The sequence below is a fragment of the Falco peregrinus genome, chromosome 6, assembly GCF_023634155.1.
Source record: "Falco peregrinus isolate bFalPer1 chromosome 6, bFalPer1.pri, whole genome shotgun sequence".
In the NCBI taxonomy this organism is placed as follows: domain Eukaryota; kingdom Metazoa; phylum Chordata; class Aves; order Falconiformes; family Falconidae; genus Falco; species Falco peregrinus.
The window spans coordinates 78,573,310-78,595,159 of NC_073726.1; positions in this window are offsets into that span (position 1 = coordinate 78,573,310).

Below are 21,850 nucleotides of genomic sequence, written 5' to 3' on the forward strand. Positions count from 1 at the left end.
TTATGGAACTTTTCAGGTCATATGGGCTAGAAACGCAAGATGAGTATATATAGATCTAAAAAGGTAAAGACCGTGACTGAAAAAAGGAAAAGAAATTTCTGTCAATTATTAAGTAGGAAAACAAGAATTGTTCCAGGAGAGAACTGGGAACCACAAATGGGAGAAAGCGTACCTGGAAAGCAAAAAAAAAAAAAAAAAAAAAAAAAAAAAGGTTGTCGTATTGTATTGTTTTGTCGTATTGTATTGTTTTGTTGTTTGTTGGTTTTTTAAATGTCTGACAATTCAGGTGTTTTTACCTCAGCCTTTAAGCTTCAATATTTGCTAATATATTTGCTGTGACTTTTTCTTGCAATGTTTAAAATTATTCTGACTAGGCCACTATGCCCCATGCTGTACCTGAGCAGTCTTCAATAATTTGCCTCCTTCTATGACCCAGTTGTATTAGTCTTTTATGAGAAGCAATTATGCTTTCCCTTTCCTCCCACTGAATGTTGCCCTGATCATGTGCTTCATGAGCTATGAACTGCATTTTTTCTCATCTGTTGAGCACCTCTTAATCTTAAGCAGGAATCAAAAGATACTGGCTAGCAGTATGATGCACTCTCTTGAACTGACTACTGAACTGACTTTACTGAGCAAAATGATATCCCTGTAGATGTATGTAGATCCAAATATCCCAAATGACTTTTCACAGGTCCAAGCTATGATTCCTCAGTTTGCTGAGGAGAATTGGAGGTGATAGGTTCAGAGGAAAAGATTGGGGGGGGGGGGGGGGGGGGGGGGGGGCAGGGAGTGTGTGTGTGGGGGGGTTGTGGGGTAACAACCCCAGACAACCCTAGAGCTTTCAAGATACTTATAAGTGGAGGAAAATATACGTTTAAAATAAATGTTATACATTGCTAAGGAATACAACAGAAAAATCAGAAGCAAAAATTTTCAGAATTTTCAATATTCTGTAAGGATTGCTAAACAGTAAAATTTGATTTAGGAGAAAATGTTGAATTTAATCAAATTTTCTTCCCAGTACATTTCTGTATGTCATTTAGGTTAAGTTCTCATACAGCTGATAAATGAATGGTACATACTGATAGAAAGACTAGAATTGTCAGACTGGATTGGATTAGTGGTCCATCTCATCCAGCATCCAGTCTCCAAGCAAAGCTTAAGTGTGTTGAAAAGCATCATAAAGAAGAAATTGACTCTCAGATTACTCACACTACAAATAACACAGGCGGAAAAAGTGTGTGAGCACTGCTTCTTTCATCAAAAAGAGCAGGGAGCAGAAGTGCTTAACCTTAAATCCACCAGTAAGCATACACAAGCTCGTGGCAGGAAATTGCTTACGTTCAGACTGGAACCCAGGCAGGAGAATGCCCTTAGTTCTTACTTCTCCTGTGGTCAGTAGGCACTGCTACCAAGCACCAAATGCAAATTTTTGTTTACTCAAGGACAGTTTAAGTGGTTGCTATTCTTGCCCAGGCTTGTGAACATTCTTCATAAGGAGTAATAAATGATGTATTTTACTATGGATAGTATTTCCAGATCTCTGCCTCGTCATAATGAAGGATTGGCCTGCTGTCCCCAGCAGTGCTGGTACTATTTAGAGAGAAGATTTTTATACAGAGCAGTGGCCATTTTCTGCAGTCCTCTCAATCCTACTCCCCTGTATCCAGAAAGGTCATACTAGGGACGTTAGTAGGCACAGCCATGCCTAGTACATTTAAAAATATTTATGATGCTGTTACCCAGGAATTTATTTAATCACTTTTTGGTGTTGCAGATATATCCACTTCTCAAAATTCTAACAAGCTCCAGAAGCTCTTTCCCAGCAGTGGAAAGTACTTTCTTTCATCTGTTTTGAAGGTACCTACTAGCTTAATGGAGCACCCTGGAGCTATTGTATTGCAGGATCAGAGGGAGAACATTGCTTGTGAAAGTCACACAATTAGATTGGACTCAAATGAAGTTAGATAACAGTTTTCCTAGCTCTTCCCTGTAGGGTTACTCTCTGAACAGCCCAAAGCTCAAGACTGCCTCACAGAATACAAATACAACAAAACCAAACCAAATCTTGATGCCATACATAAATTCTCTAGGTTGCTGACTAACACAATGAAATGAAAATGGAAGCTGGGGAAGTGGAGACTGGGAACGAATCCTACCTGGGAAAAAAAACATTTACTGAACTTCTTGATTTCAGTCCTGACTTTACCTGAAGTTGCTTTTCTTCAGGGTCCTCCACATAAACCTTTACTTGATGTAAGCCTCATTGCAGGAGGAGATCAATTACATCCTCTAAGCCACACCATCACATTCCTCTTGCAATTACATGAGGAAAGGGAAAAACTGGTGATAGCAACCTAAAATGAGACCTGTTCTCTTCACGTGCCTGCTTTCAAAATACATATATATTGCACAGCCCACCACACGCTGCCTGACAACTTGTTTTAACACCAAAAAAAGTAACAAAAGTAGATCCAAAAGTTACAATCAACCCAATAGATGGATGCTCTGATGACTGTTATAGGTAGTCTCAGCTGCCACAAGTTTCTGCTGACTTGCTTCCATTCAGTGTTAATTCTGTTGGAGATTTAGGATTCTGCTGTGGCATAAGGATTGCAGAAGCTCCTGTTTGGGAGAACTGCATCTTTTAATTTGGATTTCTTTTCACAGTTTCAGTATCTCCTGGTGCTATTCCAAGTATACATGGAGAAACTGAAAGCAGCAGCTTCTAATGTCATGAAGATGGATGAATAAAATTAGGATGTGTGAATACTTCTCCGTCGAGCTTAAAGATAAAAGTTTGTGCCTCGCTTTCCAAACAAGCCTGAGCAGGAAGTGGCTGTCTCATCTCATGAAACTGAGGTTTACACAAGAGTGTTATTGAATAACAAGTGAAAACTGGGAACTTCTACCACTAGAAAATGCAGGGAAAAAATCCAGGAGAGTAAACAGTTTAGGTTACTGATGCGCTCACACAGGTCCCTTCCAAATCAGGGATCAGGGGTTTGGACTGAGATCCTTCATATCTCTGCTGAGTACTCCACACATCTGTTTATTTGCTATGACATGAGACATGCTCTCACTTTGGTCAGAAGTAGAAATTTTCCTTGATGTTAATCAAAACTCTAAATTTCCATGCAAAGTCTCTGTTTTGACTTATTACAAATAAGATTTTAAAGTATCATCTACCTCTAAATATCAAATCAGTGCCAAAAATTATAAATTAAAGCTCTTAAATGGAGAAAAACAAGTAGAAAAACAAATCACACATCCATGTACAGCTACTTTTGAAGATAAGATCATGTACAAGACCTTTTTCTTAGACTAGCATAGCTGTTGCAATGGAATACTTCAAAAGCTGCTGAAAAATGTATAGGCTGCAGGTTGCAGATGGATTTTATTAAGGTATGTTTATGCAGCAAATGTGATAACAGATCAGGCATTTTGTTGATGAACACTAAACTGCCCTTATGAAATCTTTAGACAAGATACAATAATACCGACACTTTCACTTCAGAAAATGCTTTATTGAGTACCTATAAGCACATGCATTACGCTGCATGCTTACAGTTCGACACATGCTTAAGTATCTTGCTATATTAGGAATTTAATGTCAGATCACAAAGTATTTGTCAGGAGGCTCCTAACATTCACACATGAAACACTGTATATATGCCATAAAAATCCTCTAAGTGGTCTCTCGCAGTTTCTCGCCTCCAAAAGTATCATTAGATCGTACATGCTGGGTAACTTTTTATTACTGGTATACTCACCTCTAAAGCAGGTTGTCCAGAGAGTATCCTTAATTGTATTTTGGTCGGAAAAAGAAAAAAAGTAAATCAAAGGTACATACAGCTTTTTGGTCTTACTAGCAAAGCTTTACTAGCTCAGGGACATCTCTGTCTGCTCAAGCCACAACCACATTTCCAGGACTGTCAGAGCTATTTATAAAAGCTAAGAAGGCCAAACAGCTGGAGATGATGTTTCAGAAAAGATTATACAGAAACCTCCAGTGTTTTTAGAAAGAAAACAAGCATCTATAGAAACCCACTTGCAGTTAAATTTTGTGCTTTTGAAGAAGGATGTGAAAGCCCTCGTCCTCTAGAGAAACCAGTATCAGAAAACTTACCAGCACTGATCGGAATGTGTTCTGGAGCACAACTGACTCAACAAAATCAACAACTCAACAAAGTTAAGCTGTAGAGCTCTTTGAAGGATGCAAACAATTTCAAGAACTATGGGAAATGAAGCTGTATTAGAGAAAATACAACTAAACTGTTGATGTAAAGAAACTACAAGGAAAATTACATTAAGGCTGAATAGCATCACTGTATATTATAATTTGTTTTCCATGCATGCAATCATAAAGAAGTTTGATCATCCCCAGAACCATGGTTGAGTTCACTGTCTGAAACTGAGTACCTGAGTATTCTGCAATTCCTTATATAATCTTTGAAAAAAAATGGGGTTTACTTAATTGAGCTTAGCACTTAAGCACTTGTACAGAATATTTGTGAACAGGCTGCCAGCCAACAATTCCAGCAAGTGAGCTTACAGTTAGACACTGTGTGTGTGGTTTTATCTATTCAAATAATTCTACAACAGACTAAGCAGCTAATTTATGATTTCCATTTTGCAATTGAAATTATCAGATCAAAAGCTTCACGCTTCAATGTTTCCTGCATGGTTAAGAAGTCTTGCCTCTGCTCTCCAAATTACAAAATGTAATGTTCAGCCTCTAATGAGAAAAAAATGTATTTTTTAAGTTTAGAAAGTAAGTTTATTTCTTAATTGATAATTTATCAAACAAGAAATTGACAAAGTCGAAGAATTTTTTAGATGTCCATCACTTGAACGGGTCGTTACCACCTGCAAACATAACAGGTCTGCAAAGGAAGAACTTAACCTAGTGATGTCTTCTAGCCCTCAGATACATCTGACAGGAATACTGAATCCTCATTTAAAATCATCCATTATAGCTCTGCAATGAAATTAAGTAACAGCATGAAAATAGCATGGAGTCTTCACATCAAACAAGAACAATATTCTTTAAAGAGAAAGAGAACATATCAATCTGAGAAAAACAAAGCAACATTATCTCTACAGAAGTGATAAACACTTTTCCACGATCACTTCAGTGATTCTCTATTAACAGAGCTCACTGCCAACTACTGGTTAAGATAGCTCTTTTATGACTTCCCCCAGCTTAAGGTGAAGGAGTCACTATCTTCAGAACAGAGAATACAGCAGACAGAATTGCTACAGAAAAGCAGAACTCTGCTCTCCATGTTTCTTTGCAGGCAAAAGGTGCCTCATGCTGCTGAGAAGCTCTGATTTGCACTTGCCTGGCTACAGCTACGCAGCCTACTCTTCTGGAGCCCAGCATAGGATCAGACCAGCGGTTTGCACAGGATCAATCTGCACATTGAGCTGACAAGCCAAGAAAATAAACAGGATGGGAATTCTGGTATATCAGCAAAAGGACTGCAAAGCAAACAGTTGAGGTCCCAGGAAGAGAAAAAAAAAAAAAAAAAAGCATTAGCAGCAAAAACCATCAGAAGCATCAGAAGAAAACAAACATGCAAAGGAAGGAGAGCAAGAAAAGGGGTAAAGAAAAAGTAAGAGAAAAAGAGGTAAGAAAGTATGTGTGTCTTCAGCATAGGAAAGGGGAGAAAAAAAGTTATTAAAGCAAGGGAAAACAACACGGAAGTGTGACATGCTGGGGAAAGATGAGGGAAAAAGCAAGGGAGTATTAATATATTTAAATATATTGATAAGGAAGAAAATCTGTAAGACATTCTCTATCTCTACTAATACTATAAATCTATAAATAACACCTCATGAAAATTTAAAAAGTATTTGTAAATGTGAATAGCATTGGCAAGACATAAAGGAATAGAAAATGAGTAAGTTATAGAAAAAAAATAATAATCTTTGAAGTATTGCATTAGAGCATATTATGCAAAAAGAGGATTCTTTCCTTTCCCTAGGCTAAAAGTGATGATTAACACCATTTAGGTGTCTGAATATTGGGACCCTGTAGTTACAGCAGGAGCCAGTAGATGTAGACTGCTGTCACATTACAAACCGTAGTATATGTCATTAATCAACAGCACACTGTATGCTGTAGGGAAGGAAAAGAAATCTGAATTTTGAATCAGAACTTCAGTGCTCTAGAATCTTATTGCAGTAACTGCTAATGAATCCATCTTATTTGGCAACCAAGCCTTAACAAACTCCTCCTCTGCCAGGTGCCTCAGAGCAAGCAGCCTCAGACTGGCACCCCGCTTGGAGATGCCAGAGCATGCAATTACCTTGTCCCACAGCAACACTTCTGAAAAGCCAACAGCTGGCTTTTTCCTTTTTTTTAATGAAAAAGAGAAGGAATGGTTTTATCAAAATGGCTTAAGGGTAGAAATAAAAGTAAATTATGAATTTAAACTGGCCTCAGTTTTTTCAATCTGTATAATGAGGACAAACCTGAGAAAGATGCTATGAAACTTCATTCAGTTGAATAATTGTGTGGTACATTTAAGAGTAATATTGTGTTACATCTATTCCAAACTGCAACAGTTTAAAGTTTGTCTTTATAAAACTCAAAGTTCCTAACCAATCTAAAGCTAGTCTTGGGAGTGCTCATCTGCAATGTAATTAATTGGAATTAATTAACCTTGGACAGCCCTAGATGTTTTGAGTCAAAAAACTCACTCAAAGCAGAACAGCACTGCTGCTTCTACAAGAACCATAACATGGCCAGCCATAACATTGTCATCATAAAAATCCAGGGTTTTATTGTGAAAAATCTAGGCACAGAGAACACTGCAGCATGCAACACTAATAACAGTAGGAGAGGACAGACTCAGATCATCTGTGTGTGTTCAGAGGGGCAGGTTTTTAGTACACTCTTTCTCTATCCAAGGATGATGCAAAGTTGCTAAACAGGATCCTGGCTCACTATTGCAGGAGGAAAACCCAATTTTTTTCTGTACAGTAGGGAAATATTGTAAAAATTGGTAAGATTGGTGAGACATAAATAAAAATAGAGCATGAAACTGCCTGGTTGCTGATACATGGGAGTGACAAACGACCAGAAGCAACCCCCATTGGGTTGGATGATCCTTTCTAAGGTCTTATTGCTGACACAGATCAGCAACAGATGCTACAGAAAGAATAGAAGCAGAGTGGATGCAGTGATACTTCTCTATGCGTACATAAATCAATGATTTATGGCTCAATCTTTTTGCCCCAAAAGCCTTTTGCTTCCTTTAATTGTCTGAGGCTTTCTCAGAAAAAATATGCATATTTTCATATGCATATAACCTGCCAATCATGTGCAAAATATAACACGATTCTGTTTAATGACAAGCTACACAAAGACCAAGTTTATCCTTGAGGCTCCTTACATAGCCTCCACAGGTTGCTCTTCTCTTCTCATAGGAAGTCAGTCTGGGCTGATTCTGCATTTTATTATTTTGTGGGATAATTTTTACCCTCTCACAGCTGAGGTTGTTTCTCAAAGGAGCAGTTATTTTATTATCACAAAGACTTCATCAACACTTTATTTAGAAATAAAAATGACATTGTATCAGTGTTCTTACTACCCTTTGGAGGAAGAGGGGTAAAAAGAAATTGTCATGGAATGGTTGCATCTTGTTTCATTCTTCATTCCCTGACAAGATCTGCTTTTGTGTTACATAGTGATTAATAATAAATTACACTTATATACATAAAACCACAGTAGAACAGACTGTTCTGCACTTTTTCCTGTGTTCAGACTAACTCTAAACTAGTTGCACATGTTTACACAGACACACGCCTCACACTGTAGTTGTTCCCAAAGAAAGCCTGAGCGTGTCGCAAACTGCCAATGGGGATGAGATTCATGGATAAATAATCCCTGTTTACATACAATCACTGAAGCTAAGAGAGATAAACAGGTTTATTTTAATCAGGAAATATATAAAAGTATAGACAGAGTGGACATATTTATTAACAGATAAATCCCTCTGATGAATCACAGGGACTGAGAATCATGGTACTGAGAGAACAAATAGGTCCTGATGCTAATAGTGCAGCATGTATCCAAACATTAGTCTCCATTTTCATGCTCACAGGAACTCTACCACACAAACTTTTGGCACCAAAGAAATTATGAGTACCATAAAAACATTCTTGTTATCTGGAAGGCAGTTTTCACAGACTACAGCTGGTCAGCATTGAACTCAGAGTGGTATTATTATACAAATTTTTCCTCAATATGTGGATTCTGAAATAGAAACTCACAGGAAATATTGGGTTTCATATATTTTCTGTATTTTGCTTTTTAAAGATTGGGAAACTGCAATGTTCTGTCATTTTTAGGCAGGAAGGTTCCTGGTTTTCCATTTCCAGTGATGTAGGGTTTATTTTTATTTTTAAAGATAAATTTCAATGTATAATTATATATATATATAAAATATAATTAGAAATTACTAAAAAATCAAACTCTGAAGTTTTTTGCACCAAATATTTCCACTGACATAGTACTTCCTTCCCCTTCTTCCTCATCTTTTACTGAATTTCAAAGCTGGCGGGGTGTCTTCCATGGAAACGGAAAAGCATTTCCCTGCAGCCTTTAACAATCCCTCAGCAGGACAGGAAATTTCCACATCCAGTACCACAGACACAGTGTCCCACAGAACCCACAGCAGGGGTTAAACTGTTCTTACTGACTGAAATTCATGCCTTTCCTCTCTGATCCCCCAGGCTTTGCACTGGTAACAGCTTCCAGTGACTGGAAGGTCTTGGCTTATCAGTGTCTATGAAGTGAAGTGAAAAGCGGAGGCTAGCATTTGGGTGGCACACAGGAGCCATTTGGTACCACTTTAAAGGCATGAGACCTTCAGAAATATTTCGGCTTCTTGCAATGGCTTTGTGAGTTTAAACTCCAAAACATTCAAACGGAAAAAACAGAAGCTACACAAGTGGGAAACCACACCCTATACGTACTCTAGTGTGTTTATTTGGGTGCCTCAAACATCTTACACAGGCTGTTGCCAGGTGGGTTCACAAGCCTGCAAGACCTTTCATCTGGCCCATTCTTGTGTGCTTTTCTGTAAATACTGCCATTTAACAGATGAAAAAGTACTTACAACAAGAGCTTATGGATAAGACAGCGGAAAGTAAGTGCTCTGTAACAAAACCACCCTGCCTCACCGGCAGATTGACCAGCCTCCTTCTGCACCCATGCAACTCCTGTTTGGCATGTCTCACTGGGTATGATGCAGCATCTTTGCCATGTCAAAGGAGACAGTAAAAGCAGCTTTAGACAGATAACTACAGGATTGTTGTAGAGACTAGCACAGTTTAGGCAAAGTCTCATGAAATAATCTCAAAGATTGAGAAGACATATACATATTTTCCAGGAATACTCATGACAGACTATGTGCCATGACTATGCAGACAGCAACCATGTCTTAGCACAGCACACTTGATGTGGAGTCATTCCTCATTCTCTATCAGGAGGACAGCATTTCCAAACACATTTTGAAATGTTTGGCCTTTCCGAACATAAGATAAAAGAATGCCTAAGTTCCTGAGTCTTGGCAAAACATCAGGTAAACTGCAGCACTGCAGCACAGGAGCTATGCATGCTCAGGGGAGAAGCCAGTGTGTTACCCTAGGTGGGATGACACCTTCACACAGGCAGCATCGCAAGGTGCACACTTAGCCTGGAAACACCTTTGAGCTTCTTGGAAGAGCACACTGCCCTTGGCAGGGTGATGGGCCCAGACTAAACAGTGCCCAAGCCATTCCCCATGTTGGAAAGAGTGCTTGCTTTGGCTCCAAGCTGAGATGCATACACTTGTGGGGCTTTTAAGTTATGAGCTACCCCTGTGGATATTGCCATGTGATGACAAACTCTCTACTGGCTCATCAAGCAAGTTTACTGAATTAGGATATAAGCACAAAATTCATGCCAGAGGACACTCATGCTTATTTAAAGACAGGGACAGGTCCCAAGTCTTTTCTCACTAAGAAAATGTTTTCTATTAAAGACATTTTTAAAGATGTGCTTTACAGTGATCCAGAAAACATGCAACATGGGGAAACCCTGGGATCTTATAGTGCCAGAGCACTGCAACAAAAAAATCTCTGCTAAGAGTATCATTAAATCTATGCCATCAACAGGAAAGAAATATATATTACAGCCACATAGCAGTCATTTCAATGAAAGAATAACAGTAATGGCAATTGAAAATCCAGGCAAGGTCAGTTACATAGGATCCTTTACATTATCCTGCCCAACCAGCAGAAGATACACATGCCCTGTAAACACTTCGAATTTTACAACAGTTTATTAAGCATATGATTTTTCTACAGTAACAACAGCAGCAAACTACAGTAGACAAGCAAAAAATTTGCTTTTTTATCGCCCTGAAGATAAAGGTCATAACAGTAAGTGTGAATTCTGAACCAGGAAAAAAACCCACCAAACTCTCAAACTGAAATCTCTATTCAAAAGAATTGCTTATGATAGAATACAAAGCATATTGTTACTGCTATAGTGTCCCTGTCCTATGGGCACTGAACAGTTACATCCTTTGCTTTCCACAATATTATTATCACTATATTTATTAGGAATAACCATTCCTTGTAATATATTCCTGTGCCTTTCTATTTAAGACCAACACCAACACTGAGGGATGATAGGAAAACACAAAATCAGCTATCAAAATATTAAAGAACATGCATTAGGTAGATAGGGCAACAACTGCATACAGTAGAGAAAGGAAGAGTATATCTTTGATTTCCAGATGGGATGGTTTTTCTTTCTCATACCTATGCTTGTCAGAAGACACAGGTTCCAGGCCAGGGGGAACACCGTGAAGTCTTGGTTATAATCATGGTTTAATTTACTGTGTTTTTATTTGTATATGGGTTGCTGGATCCATTGTTGAAAATTTTATCTTTAGATCAGACCATGTATTAAGTGTAATTAGTGTGTCAGACTTCAGTTCAAAAACCTTGCACTGATAATACTAATTTCTCTGTACTAGTGGTTTTATCCACATGAAGTTTAGCAAAAGAAATGTCAGTGAGAACACTGAAAATACAACAGGTTGGGTCTTTTTTCTAGCTCAGTCTCCATATTTTACAGGCAGTACATGGCAAAAAACCCCAAAACAAACCAAAACTAAACAATCCCAGTACCATTTAACTTTGCATGAACCAAAAAAAAGACTACAGAATCAAGTAAAAATCCTACAGAGGTGGGATTTTAAAAGGCAGTTATCTCAAAAGAGTATTAATAAATCACTGCAGAAGTTATCTGTACTTATTTCTGTTTTCATTCTTATTCCCGAGGTACTGATTCAGACATAAAACAGCCAAAATTTGGGCAAAACCTTACTGCTTTTAAAATTATGATGCAATTCCCATATAGCACTAATTTGTCTTGAAATTGGCAAAACAAGCCAAAGTCTTAAGACTGCAAGCAATGGAAAACTACCTAATGCCATTGAAAGGTTCAGCATTCAAAAGCTTGCTGACAAAACTGGTCTTTATTATTTCATAAATGCTGATTTGTGTAAAGGAAAAAAAATCCTCCAATTTCTTTTCCTTTCAGAAATAGGGTTTTCAATTGCACTAATAGAAAATATCAACAGTTAGCATTTTCCTTGCTGATCTGAGAATAGAGAAGGCTATTATTTTGTGGTGGTTTACCTTGGCTAGATGCTAGGTGCCTACCAAAGCCACTCTAACACTCCACTTCTCAGCCGGATGGGGAGAGAAAACAATGAAAAGCTCATGGGTCAAGATAAGGACAGGGGGGGATAACTCAGCAAAATGAACTTGACATGGGGAAATTACCTTAATTTATTACTAAATAAATCAGAGTGGGGTAATGAGAAATAAACCCTTATAAATCTTAAAACACCTTCCCCCCACCCCTCCCTTCTTCCCAGGCTTAACTTTGTTCCCCATTTTCTCTACCTCTTCCCCCTGAGCAGAGCAGGGGGGTGGGGGTTGCAGTAAATTCATCACGTGGTCTCTGCCGCTCCTTCCTCCTCAGTGGAAGGACTCCTCACTCTTTCCCTACTTCAGCGTGAGTTGCCTCCTTCAGGAGACAGTACTCTACAAACTTCTCCAATGTGAGTCCTTCCCACAAACTGCAGTTCTTCACTAACTGCTCCAATATAGGTCCCTTCCACAAGGTGCCATTCTTCAGGAGCAGACTGCTCCAGTGTAGGTCCCATAGGGGTCACAAGTCCTGCCAGCAAACCTGCTCCAGCTTGGGCTCTTCTCTCTACATGTCTGAAGGTCCTGCCAGGAGCCTGCTCCATCATGGGCTTCCCATGGGGTCACAGCCTCCTTCAGGCACCCATCTTCTCCGGCGTGGGGTCCTCCATGGGCTGCAGGTGGATATCTGCTTCACCATGGACCTTCATGGGCTGCAGGAGGACAGCCTGCCTCACCATGTTCTTCACCATGGGCTGCAGGGGAATCTCTGCTCTGGTACCTGAAGCCCTCCTGCCTCCTTCTGCACTGACCCGGGTGGCTGCAGAGTTGTTCCTCTCACACATTCTCACTCCTTCTGGCTGCAATTGCTTTCAGGCAGGGTTTTTTCCTCCTTCATAAATACATTATCCCAGAGGTGCTATCACTGTTGCTGACAGGCTCACCCTTGACCAGTGGTGGGTCCATCTTGGAGCCAACTGGCATTGGCTCCATTGGACATAGGGGAAGCTTCTAGCAGCTTCTCACAGAAGCCACCCCTGTAACCCCTCCCCACTACCAAAACCTTGCCATGCAAACCCAACACGCTTTTGAAGCTTTTTGTCATACTACTCTCAGCAGCTACAGCCTATTAATGTCTCCAGAAGCAATCAATAACTGGGAGAGCATCCTTGCATATATTTTCCTCCTTTAGTAAAAGCATTAAGATCCCTGAGTGGAGCACAGCTAGATAACGAAGTCTTACAAAGAAGAAATTATTTCTACTGTACTTTTGTGGCACACTAGCCACAAAAAGGGGGAGAATGACCCTAAGAATACCAGCTCTGCAGTCAGGATCATGCTTTGAAGATCAGAGATAGATGTCCCAAAGGTGGGAAGTTGAGGCAAAGCTACTAGGAACCCTTTCCTTGGAAGCATCGCACAGACTCATCCTACAGCATTTTTTAGCACGAGTACTCACGTTTGGACAAATCCCACTGAGCTCAAGAAAACTCAAAGTGGTCTGCTAATTTGAATTTACTGTAGAATCACAACCAGGTAAGAGCTAACTTCTATTACTTTTCTCATCAAGTTGCTTTTCTTTCAAAAAATTTCAAAAAGGAGAATTGTTTTTAAACACCATTATTTATCATTGTATGAGCTGTTTTAAATAGAACAATAGGCTGTTTGCACTATCTTCTACTGTAGAAAGCAGCCACAGATATAGTTCATGGAAAAGCAAAGTTTACTGTTACCTATTAGCAACTTAGAGTTAAGAGGGAAAATTTTTTTTCTTCAAATAATGACCTTCATGTTATAGTTTCATTAACTGCCGATTAATAAATTCTACTGTAGAAAATTCAATATCCCTGTGTAAATTTACATTTAAACTCTATTCTAGTTTTTTGTGGAAAAAGTATTTTTCTATCATAAAAATAACAGAGCTATCAGATTAAAAACAACAAAAAAAAAGTTTTGTGAAACCTTTGAACAGTACATTAACAAAAAATATTGCAATGATGGAGAAATACGTTCTTTCCAACAGAACCATAATACAGCTTGTGGGTTTTTTTATGGTACACACAAAGTGGCAATAAAAGACCAGCAGTCTTGGCCAAATGCTTCCACCTTGTAATCTTAGCTCTGAAAACAGACCAAAGGCTAACTCAAAGTCAGCTCAAATAAAGAGAAATCTTACTTTTAACAAATAAAGTTCATGTTCAAAACACATAGATCTGGCTAATATTTTATGTCATGTGAAATGTCATATCACTACTTGCCTCAGAGAGTGAAGGATTATAATACAAATTGTGATGTGTTCAGGAAATGTTTAAGTAAATTTTCACATAATTATAATAATTTATCTTATATAAAATCTTAGTTGGTTAGTATCAAATAATATCTACCCTTTCTATCTGCAAAATTAATATTAACTGTAGATTAAACATTATGCAGGGTTATATTTTCTGTGTAATAGTAGTAAGACTTATTTTCAACATTGTTTTGGTAAAGTCATCTCCTAACTGAGTTTCTTCATAAGGTGCAATAGCAGTGGAATATAGCCTACAGACTCTCACCTTCTATCACCTCCATCAGAAAAAAACCCAACTTATCCAGACTTTGAAGGTAGAACTGTTAAATGCCTGAGTCTGGATAATTGTGTCTCTTCCCTTTAATGTATACAAGACATCCTCCAAAAAATTGTCTCCCACCTCAGCAATCGAAAAAAAACATGGTTAAAAAATGGGTTTTTTTGGTCATAACTGTTTTTCTTTAATTATGACAGTAAGATACTAACTATTTCAGCATATGTGCTCCTGATTTTGGGTATAGTTATGAATCTCAAAAGAAGCTGTGTACTTTCCCTTAAGGCCTGGATTACCAAAGAATATGCAGCAGTTTGCATTTACAGCAATATCTTCTTGATAATGCAAAAAATGATAATGCAGTTATGCTTCTCATCTCTACAATGTAGAGAGAAAATTTTATCATTCAAAGCACAATGTGTGCAACTTGCAATCTGTGGTATGACATGATGGTGATATCTAAAAAAACCCTCAAAGTTTGATCATAGTTCTGAGCATGTATTTGTGTGATAACAAGTCATTTCAAACAAAAGCTGTTACAGCTTTTGAGCAGGAAGTGATCAGGCCTATAGTTGCAGAGCAGTACAAGGTATTTATTCTCCACACTTGTTTCCCGAGGACTAATTTGAGGGAAGACTGAAACTGCATATGGAATTATGGGATAAGAAAATAGTTAATATCAAGAATAAAGGTAAAAATTAGAATATAGTAGTTTGCCATGCTCTCCTTTCACAAACACATACCTGCAATCCTACCAACAGTACAGGAAATTAATTGGTTTCCAAAAACTCAGTTCCTTAAGTCTGACAGGTACTAGTTAAGGGAAATGCAACAGACTATATAACATCTATACAGCTGTCTATGCAACATTTAGTCCTTCCAATGCTTTGGCTAATTAGAGTATTGCATACTTAAAATGACCATGGAAGCAAGCCTCTACTATTGGGAAAGTTCAAAGTGTTAATTATCTGAGAAACTGAAAATACATGTAAAAGGACCAAGGTAATCTGATCACCTCTGAAGAAAGAAAAATAGAGTGGAGTGGTGAGAGAAAATAAAACAAATTCCAGCCATTCTCAGGTTTCCATGAAACACCAGCAGTCATCTTCACAGCATCACTAGATTCTATGCTTTATGCAGAAACGCTCTGACCTTTCCATTTCTATTGCAGTCAGCTAGAGGCTTGCCATTCACCTCCAGTGAGGATGCTATTCCAGTCCCACCCTGGCTTTATAACTTCCTATGACAATCCCTTCAAAACTCACAGGATGGCACAGTATGACAGCTACAATAGAGGAGATGGAAATCTTGTGAGTGTTTACAGCTGTCTAAAAAACTTAGCATGTATTAAACTTTGAAAGTCACATAACTTAATTCTTTTTTATTTAATTTCATAGATTTTTCAAAGAAAAATGTGAATATCTGGCTGCACCAGTAGTGGTATTTGCTGCATTCCTAAAACACTTAATGCTATATGTCCACCCAAATCAGTTTATTTAAAATTGAAGCAGACTTGTAAACAATTTGATTTTTAAGGCTGATATAGATGATTGCATTTCAGTGAATTCAAATAAGTACTGGACCAAAACAGCTGAAATTATTTCTAACAGGTTAAGTGCCACTTCATTCTCTATGACCAGTGACACAGGGAGAACAGCAGTTTGATGTGAGCTGTTTCCACTAAAAAAAGAAAATTATATGGACTAAAATTTGTGTGTTTCTTCTGGAAATGGTTATCAACAAATACTCTGTATTTTAGAGTGTCGCCATCAACACAAGCCACAATTTCTTCCTTGTTCTTTAACAGACCTCAGCCAAAATCAACTCCGAGTATGTTGAGACAACTTTTGATTCACTGATAAGACCTTCATTTTTACTGTGCTAGCTTCATATAAATGTTATGTACTCGAATCACTGAGGAAACCAATTTATAATTAGTGCATAATTAGTGGAGGAATACCTGCCTTTAAAAAAAAGGCAATAATACAACAGTCTGCATGAAGAGGTGCAGTTATGTGCCATTTTCAGAAGTATACAGAGTTGGGCTCCATCACATCTTATACCCTGAGCACCCATAAACTTCCTAACATTCAGAACTAGTTCTTGAGTTCTGCAAACAAGCCAAAATATTGTCAGTAGACTGATTCTTTCAAAACACTCCATGAATAGTATGGCTTGATCTCATTAAAGTAGCCATCAGAAGGAGAAAACAAGCATGCCAAAAGCAGTGACAATTTAACAACTGTCTGTGCAAAAGCATTTGCATATGTCTATGAGAGACCCTGAGGAGTCTGTGCTGAGGCAGGCTTCAAAGACAGGCCATATTTAGTCTGTTCACTGAGGTTATTTTTTTGCTGTGTTAGAAAAGGAAGTGTCTTGTATGCCTGCAGTGGATACACCCTCCAGATTGATCTCTGAAAGAAAAAGTACTTTCATGCAGTGGTTGGTTTATTAGCACTGGAGATCTGCACAGAATCCTAAAAAAGAAGTGACTGTCATTTTACTTCGTGGTCAGGACTGAAATCCTATCCTTGTAAGCCACCATCTGAAAAAAACTTCCCTTTATTTTGCTTAGCAAAGTATCCCACAACATTTTTGTTTCCATAAGAAACAGTATACACAGTCTTTTGAGATGTTTGGTTTGGGGTTTCAGAACAGTTTTACCACAAAAACTGTTATTGTAAGCTATGTTAACTATTATTTTTTTAAAAATCTAATTTCAAACCTATTCTACATAAGGCAAACTCAGGAAAATTGTGAAATTCTTTGTGTGACTTCTTAATTTCATGCCTTTGCACATTGTTTCAGAAGATGAAAGCCTCAAATACTTCCACTGTCAAGCATCACCAGCAAGCTTTATATGACTTGTGGTGGCAAAATATTCATTAGAGATTGTGGATCACAAACATGAGAAGTAGATATGGATCACAGTTTTCAAAAGATGCTAGAGGTAGGGCCAACTTTAAAGGATTTAATTTTCTAGAAAAAAAACAAAAACAAAACCAAAAAAACTCTGAGGGCATCCCTTGACAAGCTGTGCTCTTTTCAGATGTTCCAACTTGAGCAATCAGAAAATTAATGACACCAAAACAAAGTTTTCAAAAGCTAGTGGGATTTTGACACCAGAGACGTATCAAACCTTGGTAGCAGATCATTAAGGCTTTTAAGGGGGAGGCCAGATCATTTGGGTTTTGACTTTGATATTTTTTTGAGAGAAACTCAAAAAGACTTCTCGTTCTTGTTTTCATTTCATGCCTTTCAAGTTATGAAAAGCAGAAACTATGCTTATTTACGATTTCACATAACCTTCCAATCTCCAACTTGGAATATCATCCACAAATGTCTCTATATTGATCCATATTGCATATTGCATGCCGGGTGCTACCAGAGGCAACTCACAATCTGGCAGTTTTCTGGAGACAGCTGTAGGAGAGAGATTTAGCCCACCAGCTGGAATGAGCTTTACCGTCTCTGTTCTTAGCAATCTCATGTAAGCTTAGAAATCTGCAGCCAGTCACCATAACAATTGTTTTTCCCTCTTTCATGAAGTGTAGAAAGATGTTCCCATTCAAGTCAAGTTGCTAATCCTATGCTTTTTGCACCATGGCTGTTTTTACAGGATACTGCTTGTCAGGGATAACCATGAAAACAACTTTCACTAGAAGAATGATGATTTTTGTTCCACTTTCCCAGTTAGTTTGCATAAATGCTTTATGGGTGCTAAAATACAGTTTTGAGATCAGAACTGCAAAATTATGTAAGACTCCATTACAGCTTTAAGTTGCAGAAGCAGGTTAAACACCTAATTTACACGGAGACAAAAAGGTCCAAATGCCTAATCTGTCTAGTTATTTTCTAAATCTCTCTGAACACCTATCTGCTTCTTTAGGCACCTAAGTACTACTTAGATGAACGAATGTTGTTACTTCTTTGCAAAACAGGTCCCAGTAACACACAGGTCCTAGGCACTGCCAAATTTAAGAAAAAAGGTCTTGATCTACTTCCTGAACCTCCAGCACCTAGTTTCTTCATTTCACTTTTCAGGAAGTCAAATGATAAAGAGGCCAAACAACTCTTCCAAGTCACATACTGAAGCAATATTAGAGCTGAATATGAACCCCTACTCTCAAATATACATTATGCCTGAGGCATCCATACAGAGTTTTCCTCATCACATTTTTTGATAAGGAGAGAATCCAATAGAAAAATCCAGTTAAAATTGAAAATCAGTCATGTGCAATATCCTACTGCATTACCAAGGTGATGCAATTACATGTAGCACTCAATTCACATGCTGGTTGAGCATTAATTATAATTTTACTCTACTGCAGTTCAGAAAAAAAAAATCAAGCTTCTTTAGAATGAAAATGGCTATCAAGGTGTTTGAATGCAACTCATTTTTGCTTATTACCTTTCCAGCTGCTTTTAAAAGGAGACCAGTTTACTAAAACTGGAATGTTTTTCTATTTTCACACTTGGTGTAGGGGTTATTGGGTATTTCATATATTCTTTCATTCAAGATTTACAATCGATTTCCACCGAATGCAAGTTTCCACAATTGAAAACCACTCTCTCCCCTAGCATCTATATGAAACTTGCCACTAGAATTGTTTCACAGGAATGGCAAAAAATGGACTTTTTACCTGTTTTTTCCTGAGCAAGCTGGGCTTTGCTTTGGACAGCATCTCTATTGACACAGATGTTCCAATAAGGTACTGTGGAAAGTGACGTTTTCATAGATGGTAATGGAAACAATGATTTTTTGAGACACAAATTTGTGACGCATGAGGAAGTTGCAGCTCTCCTTGACTATAGTTTGCCTTGTACTAGGCTAGAATTCCCTAAACACCACACAAATCTGCTTTCCAGTGTGAGAAGTCCCATGAAAATGTGAGATACTGAAAAAGATAAGAGTGATTTTCTTTATAATTAAATTAAGATTACATAATGTGTCACGTGGATCCAAAATACAGGCAACCTTGAAGGCCAGAGGGACTGCACATGATACCATTTATCTGCTTTTAGTTTTTTAGTTTAAAATTCCCAGTGAAGTATGTTAAAACAAAAACAAACCAAAACAATCTATATTTTAAGAATTTTATAATGAAGTAAGCATTGAAAATTCAAAAAGAAGGAAATGTCAATGCTTTGTTCTGTTAGTACTTTGTCACCTGGGAAGTCAATTTAAGACTATGCATTGTAAGCAAATTTTTCAGTCATATATAGTATGGAGCTGTAAAATCGTTTCTGGATCAAACTGCAGCACAGTAGCAGCAAATACATTTAAAGCAGTATGTACTAATAGTAACAACAATAAAATGGACCTGAGACTAAATTTCTCTTACTATTTATAATTTAATAGCTTTCTGATACAACAGATAGCATTAAAGAAATTATTCCTTTATAGTTAAATAGCAAAGAAACAAAATTCAATTTTCTGGGCTTGTTCCATGCATATAAGGCATTAAGTTTATACAGTAACTTATAATGGCCTCACAAAGAAATGATTTCTTGTCATTAAAGATGATTCTTTAGCCTTGTTCTTAACACTCAGCTGATTTGAGTTGCATTTTCTTTGTATATAGAAGCCATTATAATGTCCTCATCCCCTTCTTTTGGAAAAAATATCCTTTCATTTTAATTGTAACATTTGTTGCTTTCATCCCTGTAAAACACCGATTCAAACACTAAAAATTATCATTTTGGCACTTGAATAGGCTTTTGCAATCTTAGTTCATTTTTCAGTTTGAATGAAGGCTTTGGAGTATTTTGAGGCTTTTTAAATCTCTTCTTGCTTCTGCAATCAGATTTTTCCTTTTGTCTTTGATGGAGAGACAACAGCCAGCGTTTACCATCTCTTGTAACACGCTAGTGGCTTATGCGTCTAAAGAAACCTACCTAGATCGCATTCAGAGGCAACTCAAAACCACGTGGTGAGGTACCTAATGAAAGTGCACTGGAACCATATTACAAGATGTTTAAAAGAGCCAGTTGTGCAAGTCTGCTAAGATTTCCAAGCCTTACACAGTGAATAAAGACTTTCTTTAACAAGGTATTGTGCTAAGTTTCAATGGAGCTGAAAGGACAGGTTTGAGGCAAAATTCAGAGTAAGCCAAGACCTTGAATGATCAGAGCTTTTTTCTTAAACTGCATGTTAAGAATGCTAAACAAATTGAGATTTAAGCATCTTAGTTTTTGTACATGACATTATATAACTTGACAGCCATTTAAATTTATATGATACCTTTTGCAAGCTCAAACCACATACAGAATAGATCAAGACATAATAAAAGCCAAGATGAAAAAGTGGATGTCACAGAAAACAGGACAGTAAGTAGCAGTGGTGAAATCAGAGCATGACAGAGTTTTACCTGTGTCTATGGAGCTTCATCCATGCCAATGATTACATTCACACTGATGTTAAAGAAGATATGCCTTCAGCATACATGCTGTATAAAAAGACAATGACTGACTACAGCACACTTGGTTCCTAAGTGCAAACTTCCCACACCAGTACCATTCTGTGGACTAGAAGCATCAATGCAAAATAAAGCATGTGGAAAGCAGCAGGTAGAAGAGGGCAGTTATTTGAAAGATAGTGCACACAAAACCGGAAATATTTACAAAAAATTGAAATGTTTATAATAGGAAGTCAGGCTTTGAAATCCAAATGTACTATGAGCTGAAGCTGGGAAAATTACAATGGTGGAAAAACTGCAGAGTACAGCAGAAAAAGTGCCAAGGAAAAAACAATCATTCTGTTTGAACCTGGAAGCTGTCTACACTAAATTGTTGAGTCTAGATTCAGGTGAGCATAATGAAAGATCAGGTCCTTGAGTGGCAGTTGTTTTCTGAAGCTTTTCATTACAGCAAACCCCTGGTATACAGGAAGGAAAAAGATAGCACCTTGTGGGTCCTTGGCCATAAAAAAGTTAACAACACATCCACAAGCACTATGGGAAGATGGTCCAAAGTATTTTCCCCAATAGGAAAAGTGGAAGAGTTCAGCTAGTTGCTATGCTTTCCCTGTTTGTTTCTTTCAGAGGTGCACATGGTACCTTTAAAAATGACCCTTTACTACACAGAGGATGAACACTTCATTTTTAGAGATACTTTCTACAGTTTTGATGTAATTAAAATATTTTTTCCTTCAAAGGCAAGGAAAAGAAAGTCCTACTCAACCAAAAAATAAAGATCCATGTTCATTAAACTTCATATTTCATATCTATGCATACAAGTCAGACCACCAATAGTAATTTTTTAACAAGTAGGCTCCTTTAACTCATGGCAAATCTCATCTAAATGCATCTTCCTGTAACAAAAAGTAATTTATAAAGAAGGTATCTTAACCTTTTAAAATATTTGTAATGTTTCCAGTCACTACATTTCTCAAATTTCAGCTTCGTTTGTTGGCCTTGGGTAGAATGTATTTCCTAACTTTGAGAGATAATTAGTCTAAATATAGATGTGTATATAACAGGTTAGTAACAGAAACTCTACCTCTATGTTTCCCCCACATAAACCTACTGATAAAAAAAATATTTTTAGAGTACTGAAAGAGC